We start from the raw sequence: 8,071 nt of genomic DNA on the forward strand, positions 1-8,071 counted from the left end.
TCTTAGATGGTGCTTCTCTGAACTTTTCACACAGTGGGTCTATGCTATTGGTTGCTTTATATGTCATCAGAATTTCATTTAAAAACTCCATCTCAGGACATGTACAGCTGGTAGGGTGCTTGCTTTCCTTGCATGCAGTTGATCTGGGGTCAAGCACTAATGATGGTCCCAAGTCCTACTAAGAGTGATCCCTGCATGCAGAGTAGAGCCAGGAGGAAACTTAGAGTACTGCTGGATGTGGCTTAAATTAAATAATTATAAAAAACTTCCTCTTTATTCACATGGATTACAAAGTGGCTGTGGCCCTGCATCTGAAACCACTCTAGATGAGTCCAGATGAAGGTCTCCTGCTTCACATCTGGAATGCCAGAGGGCTACAGATAAAGGATTATCTTAAAACTGGAAATGGCGTCTTGAATAGAATCAAGTTACTCACCTCTGTGACCATGTCAAAGGATTACTATATTTTTATTGTAGAGAAAGATTAAAATAAATCTTTTAGCCAAGGATGGAAGTTTTTAAACAATGCCCGGGGTGTGTTAGAACCTACATGTACAGGAAGGAGAAGAAGAAATGAAACACACTTTGGTATCTAAGAACTCCAGATCTTCCAGAGACACTCTAGGGTTTCTAGAAAGAAAAAAATGAATTTATATTTGCAAAGGAACGTTTAAATTTTGGGTAGATATTCCAGCACTGCCTAGCACTTATTAGTCCTAAACTCAAAACCAGGCAGAACATCATTCATGTCATTAATGGGCAAGATGTTTATTTACCTGCAGAGAGAGAATTTTATTTGTGTAATATATAAAAAGGTAGTATAGAGAGACAAGGACCATGAGGAATGGTCTGTGGGAGAAATTGTGTACAAAGACACAATGATGACCATGATAGTGGGGAATGATCACTTTGGATAAGAACTGGGTGCTGCAAGGAGGAAAAGTCATGGGCAGGATATCCTTTCAGTAACTATATTGCTAATAACAATGTTTAAAAGGAAAAAAAAAACTACAGAATATCCAGAGAGAGAGAAAGAAAAAGACAGAGAGAGAGGGGGTGGGGTGATTGCCCTAGGTAAGTAGCAGGGAGGACTGGAAGCAAACAGATATTGGCGGAAGAGAAATATGCAGTGGTGAAAGGTTGTGCACTGTATGACTGAAACTTTTTGATTAAAATATAAAATATAAAGGCTAAAGTTCACATGTTGGGTGAGACCTCCCTTGGCACGGCACCTCTAGCCCCTCAGGTGGATGGATCTGATGATGCAGGTAATGGCGGAGAAATAATTCACCAACAGTCAAAGTTTCCTCAGAGTCAGCTTGCTTTATTCCATGACCCTATCCACCATGTGTTTTTCCTCACATGACTTTTCTTCTAAGCTTTCTGCTGCCCCACTCTCTCAGGCTTTGCTGCTACCTCCTTCATGTGTCTATCCCCTTTGTCCTCCCCCCAACCCAGCCCCTTCTATTTTTTATTTAAAAATACAGACTCCTTCCAGGTGTGGGTGGATATGACCATCCAGGTGGGATTAACATCACGAAAGGAAGCTTAGATAAGGGCATTGGGGAAAGGGTGGGAGCAGAATCAGGTACCACCTTAGGGTGAGAGCAGAATGCCAGGTCACACCCTAGGGTAGGGCACAATCGCCGATCAGGGTAGGGTCAGTAACATAATAATCCCATTGAAATGTTTACATACACAACAATGAACAACTCTGTAACCATGAAAAAGTAAAAACCCAACTGTATTATGAAAAACCTTGTAACTACGGTGTTTACATACAAGTAATTAAAAAAAAAAGTGTCAGCATACTCAAAAGGGCCATTGAATTGACCTCTGGGACACTCATGATCCATCTCTGATGCAGTCAGCACACTGGTCTTTGACTGTCCTTGTCCAGTCCACCTAACATGCCTCAAATGCAGGTTCTTCACCCAACAGTTTACAACTCTTTATCATTCTGCCAGAGGATAAGTAGCTTTTTTTTTTTTTAAGCAGGCCTTAATAGTTTCATCTGTAAAATGGGGCTAGAGCCAACCTCCACAGAGGTGTGTCAGGAGAATCAAATTAGTTACTACTGGTATGTGTTAAGCACTTAGGGGAGTGCTGGCTAATATTTTCATAAAGGTTTTTTAAGGGGCTTGCCTAGCAGTATTAGGGTGTGAGCTGGAGCCCCAGTAATGATCTGTGCTCCATGCTCAGCAGCTCCTCTATTTGTGATCCCTGGTGATATCCTGGCATTCAGCAGTCAGTAAGGAGGAACGTGACTCAAAAATTAATGAGTGTTGTGATGCCAGCTAAAGGGGCATGAACCCTGGTGAATAGTACATTGCAGGTTTGTGAGCACCCAAGACAAGTTGTGTCACACCCAAAAAGTAGCTGACTGAGCACTATGAGCAGGGTTGTGTCTCTTTTTATTTTATTTTTATTTTGGGATTATATCTGGAGGTGCAGTGAAAAACCTTCACATTCTAAATCATAATTTATATTTATCAATTAAAATTTCGGTCCTACTTAGCTTAAATAATTGTTTAAAAGATTAGCTACAGAATCTTGGAGAAGGCTGGTAAATTTTATGATTATTATTTTGGTTGGTGGGGCACAACTGGCAATGTTCATGGGTTATTTTTTGGTTCTTCACTAAGGACTCATTCCTGGTGTGCTTAGGGGGATCATATGGGATGCAGGTGATTGAATCCATGTTAATTGTATGTCAGGTAAATGAGACTTAATGTATTCTCTCTTTTGCATCCTGGCTCCTAATTATTTTATTTTGATTTTAGGGGGACTTGGAGAGCCACACAAGATCGTATTAAGGATTACTCCCTACTCTGTGCTCAGTTATGACACTCCTGGTAATGTGGTTCTAGGGGTTGAACTGGGTTCAATTGCATGAAAGGCGAGTATCTTAATTTATTTTCTATCTCCTTATCCCCATCAAAAAAAAAAAAAACAACTAAAAGTAGACATTTCTTCAGTATCTCAATATTTGAGAATTATTGGGCATTAGAGTAACCAGTTTTCATTCTATTCAGGATAATTCTTCTTTGCTTCTGCTTGTCCCTCATGGTACTGGAAGTACCTCTGGATAGATCCCTTAACCCTACCAAGGGGGTTAGTCTTTCTCTTCCCAATAAAGATCTCAGGTCTCAGGGAGAAGCTGGTTGTGGTTTCAGTTTCTACAACAGGTGTATCTGCCTTTTGGTATGTTTTGCTAGTGAATGGAAAGCTCGTGGTGGAATTTTCCTAAATCTGTTTTATTCTCTTCAATCTTGTGTGAATTATTTTTTGTATCAGCTTTTGCTTCCAGACCCACATCTCCCCAATCCCTTCGGGTTAGGGCATAAGGCTTCCGCTTCAATTGGGTTCAAAATGGAGTTCATCAGATCCTTCCAGAATCAAGCAACTGCTCCATTAATATACACAACCTCAAAGTGACAGAGCAAGAAGGGTGCTGGAGGAGTTGGAAACACTTGTGCATGATCAGATACGGTAGCCCCACTATGAGGATTACTTTCATCATTTAATTCCACCTTTTAGGGTAATTAAAATGGTCTCAAATCTTTAGCATCTTTCTGTAATGAATTTGTCCTCTACTCCCCACCAAGTTTCAATTTTATTTTGACAGAAAGCACAGGGAGTTTAACAATAAGATCTGAATTCTTTCCGAGCAAATTGATTAGCTTAACACCAGAGGGACAAAAGATGTGCTAACAAAATGTTAATATATGACAATAAAAATAGACAAATCCCATCATTTTAAAAGCTCTGCTATTCTCCTCTTGTGGGGGGTAGTTTTTGAGCCCAGAAAAGTAATCCAACCTTGGACTTTGGATTCCAGACAATGACTTGCCATACCATACAACTAATTGGAGCCAGAGTAATAGCACAGCTGGTAGGGTGTTTGCCTTGCATGTGGCCGATCCAGGTTTGATCCCCAGCATCTCATATGGTGCCCGAAATTTGTCAGGAGTAATTTTTAAACACAGAGCCAGGAGTAATCCCGGAGTGCTGCTGGATGTGGCCTAAAAAAACTAAAAAAAAAAAAAAAAAAAAAAAAAAAAGGAAACAAGTTGGGTGATGTAGTCCCAGAAAGAAATCTCAAACAGAACTCAGCATATGTTTGAGAGATGGTTTGAATGATTTCCAGTTCAACCGAATGGAAGTAGAAACACACAAAACCTTGTCATTCACACTGCCCTGCTTTGTACTGTTATTTAAATAATTAGAAGGAGGTTGTCTCTACTTGATGAAAATACAGAAGGAGCAAGAGGAGATGTTTTGGAAGACGAGAGCAGATTTTGACAACAATCCAGGGAGGTCTGTGGATTGTCAACACCATTTGAACAAGCAAACTGAGCTTGTTATGAAAAATTTTCACAAGACAAACAAATTAGTTTCACCAACTTATGGCTAGAAGTGTTTAAGGCTTTTTTTGTTTTTCCTAATCAGCAAAAATGAATAGCATTGAAGTGGAGAAGAAAAAGAGGGTCTCACTGGCCATGTCAGTAATGGCAAACCATTAAGAAAAGCAAGTGTAGTGCACCTATAAAAATTATGCTTAGGGCCCGGAGAGATAGCACAGTGGTGTTTGCCTTGCAAGCAGCCAATCCAGGACCAAAGGTGGTTGGTTCAAATCCCGGTGTCCCATATGGTCCCCCGTGCCTGCCAGGAGCTATTTCTGAGCAGACAGCCAGGAGTATCCCCTGAGCACCACCGGGTGTGGCCCAAAAACCAAAAAAAAAAAAAAAAAATATGCTTAGAATAACTACATGAAGAAATACAATGGCTTAAATGGGAGTTATGAGGAGACGGAAGGAAACTGAATGGAAGAGGAGAAACACAAATATAAAAGGGTGGGGGCCATGAGCTAAGCAGTCTTAGCTGCATTGGTAGAGCTAAAAAAGATCAGAACTAAATATCCAAGCCAAAGGTTCAAGGGATTGTAAACTAAAATGGGCCTATTATAATGGCTGGCTGGGAGTGCGGAAGGAGGAAAAGGGGGTGGTATGGGATGCATTTGGGGAACATTGGTGGAGGGAGATAGATTCTAGTGATGGGATTGGCCTTGATTCATTGTAAATTTGAAACCCAACTATGAAGAACTTGGTAAATTACAATGGTTTAAGTAAAATAAAACAAAATATAAAATAATGTTGTAAAGTCATAGGAATATCCTTGACGGAATGGAAAGAGAAGCCTCAGAATGCAAACCTTCTCAGTTTTTCATTCTGTCTCACTGTTCAGCAGAGGATGGTGTTTGGAACTATTTTACAATTCAGTAGATTAGTAGAAGCTAATACAGCCTTTGACCACTAGGGATGGTTATTGAGGAATAGAGCAGGAAACTTGGCTCTATGCAAGTGCGGGTTTGGAGGTCAGTTGCTAAAACAGGAGTGTGTGTGTGTGTGTGTGTGTGTGTGTGTGTGTGTGTGTGTGTGTCCTTGGGGTCCCAACCAGCACATGGCCTTATGGGAAGGACTTTCACTATTATTCTGCCCCAAAGAGAAGAATCAAAGGGACTTAATCAGAGGACGTGTTGATCCTATTTGAGTTTTTATTTCTGTGTGTTCTCCCTTTCCTTCACTATCTTGCAGTTGCTTTTGCCGATTAGCAACAATGCTCATACCGGCCCACATACCCAGACATATGAGGCTACTAGTGTCATTTCCGGGAATCAGACAGGAGAGCTATTTGACACAAACAGCAGCACATATGGGCGGCACTGAGGATTGAACTCTCGGCCTCATGTTTTCAAAGCAGGTACATTAGTCCCCGAGCTATCCCCAAGATCTGGTATTTGTATTTTAATGTGTCACTCCTGTGTGGAGACTCACTGAGAATTATGGGTACTAGCCAAAACAGAAGCAGGAAAGCAATAAAAAACTCAAGTGATCAACATGAAAAGGAACATTAGGAGGGAGGATTTACCCCAGTTGATAACTAAGTTACACACAAGTGGATTGTGCAGAATTTCCCGAATTCTGTTAGTTTACCAGAGACTCATCCAAAATTTCACTGCTTCAAAACTGCAAGTTTATTGTCTGTCCTGAGGATAAACATTGGTATTGAAGCCCCAAATGTCATAGGTTCTGCTGTTCAAAATAACATTACCTAAAACACTTCTCAGTCACAATGGCATTGAGCTAATTGGTTTAGCTTGCTGACATTTTTAATAACAAGCGCAATCTGTTAATTTGGGTTGCGTTCCTAAGATTTCAACTGCCTGTCAAGCAACTGTAATGAAATTTCAACCTGGACTCAACATGCAAAACAAAATTATTTAAGTAACAAATCAAGCCTTGAACTCCTTTAGATGAAAACACATTTTAAGTATTCGTGATGTTTGGGACTTTGAAAAGAAAAAGTCATTGAAAACACTCTCTCGGGGCCAGAGAGATAGCATGGAAGTAAGACGTTTGCCTTTCATGCAGAAGGTCATCGTTTCAAATCCCGGCGTTCCATATGGTCCCCCGTGCCTGCCAGCAGCAATTTCTGAGCATGGAGCCAGGAGTAACCCCTGAGCACTGCCGGGTGTGACCCAAAAACCACAAAAACAAACAAACAAACCAAAAAAAAAAAAACCACTCTCTCCATGTTTTCTCCAGGTTAGGAGATACATTTGACATTTGAAATGTGGAAATTTGAATTTCTGCTGAGGAAGGGTTAAAACAGAAGTGTTACATCTCATCATTTTTTAAGTAAAAAAGAGTTTATTTCATGACTTAGTTATATCAAGATTCAGAATACTTTAAATCATGTCTGGGATTGGTCCACAGATAAGTCAATGTACGATATGTCATTTATTTGAGGAAGACTAAAGTATAAGTAAATACTACATACATAAATATATAACTAACAGTCATAAAGAACCTGCCCATTCACCCACCAGGTAGTAAATATTTTATTCTTTTATAATTTACTTAAATTGTGACAGTGTTTTAACTTTTCTCTCTGGCCCTACCAGCCCTGTTTATTCAACCTTTGCTGGGTTCAATGCCAGCAAACATTGCATTGGATGTCTGACGTATGGTAAATAAAACTGTCTAGTAAAGAAAGACACTTCAAGTACAAATACAAACGACACTGAAATACAAAATACAGCAATAGCTGGGTATTTCTTTTTAGTGGGGGAGCTATTTGTTGGTTTCTTATGGGAAACTATTTTCTCCTAAAATCTGGATTCTGTATTTTCTTTCTGAATAACTGTTAACCCATCCCCCTTTCCCTTTAGGTCCTAAAATTTCCCATTCTCACCTATAGTTTCAGGCATGTGCTGTTCCTACAACACTCTCTGCCAGTGCTCACATCCCTCCACCGATGGCTCCCTTCCCAACCTCTGATATTCCATTCATTAATGTTCCTTTGGTTATTAGAGAAATGAAATTGTAACATCACTCTATTCTTGGAATAAAATAACTTGACAGCACAAGAGGAGATTAGAACTGGTCCCCCATGGAAGGAAGAGCCTTTATTTCATATATAGTGCCTTTATTTCAGTACTATAACCCCAGCCCCCCTTGGCCTGCCTGGCTTGGAGGCTATTTTGTTATCTATATATCAGCTTCATGAGCGAGGGACAGTTAAGTCGGGTAATTACAAAGGCCTCTGGTTTTGATGCCATTCGACATTATGGCCAATGACATACAGGAAGAACATTTTGCTTTATGCACCAAAAAGCTTCTTGGTGGCATATTGTCCATGAGCTACTCCCCAGCCATGAACAGAATGTTTCAAATGAACAAATGAACAAGTCCTTTCACCAGGTCCAAGAAAGCACCTGCTGAGACACAATTTTCCACATGCAGGAAGCTCATGATCGCTACACACACTTAACTGACTGGAGCCATAAAGCAGAAGGAGCCCATCAGAATGTCCTCCCTGTGACATAATCTATGTTCCAAGGTGGGCTACTAATCAGGGGCGTTCTCTAGTTGGAGGCAACAGAACGGCCAGATGTGTTTCTCTAACCAGGAATTTAGGGAAAAAGTGCCTTCATTGTGCCATTAGTGACGAGGACGTGTAGCAAAAGGCAAATCTTTAAATCAATGTGTGTTCTGAATCTACCTAT

The sequence above is a fragment of the Suncus etruscus genome, chromosome 4, assembly GCF_024139225.1.
Source record: "Suncus etruscus isolate mSunEtr1 chromosome 4, mSunEtr1.pri.cur, whole genome shotgun sequence".
NCBI lineage: Eukaryota > Metazoa > Chordata > Mammalia > Eulipotyphla > Soricidae > Suncus > Suncus etruscus.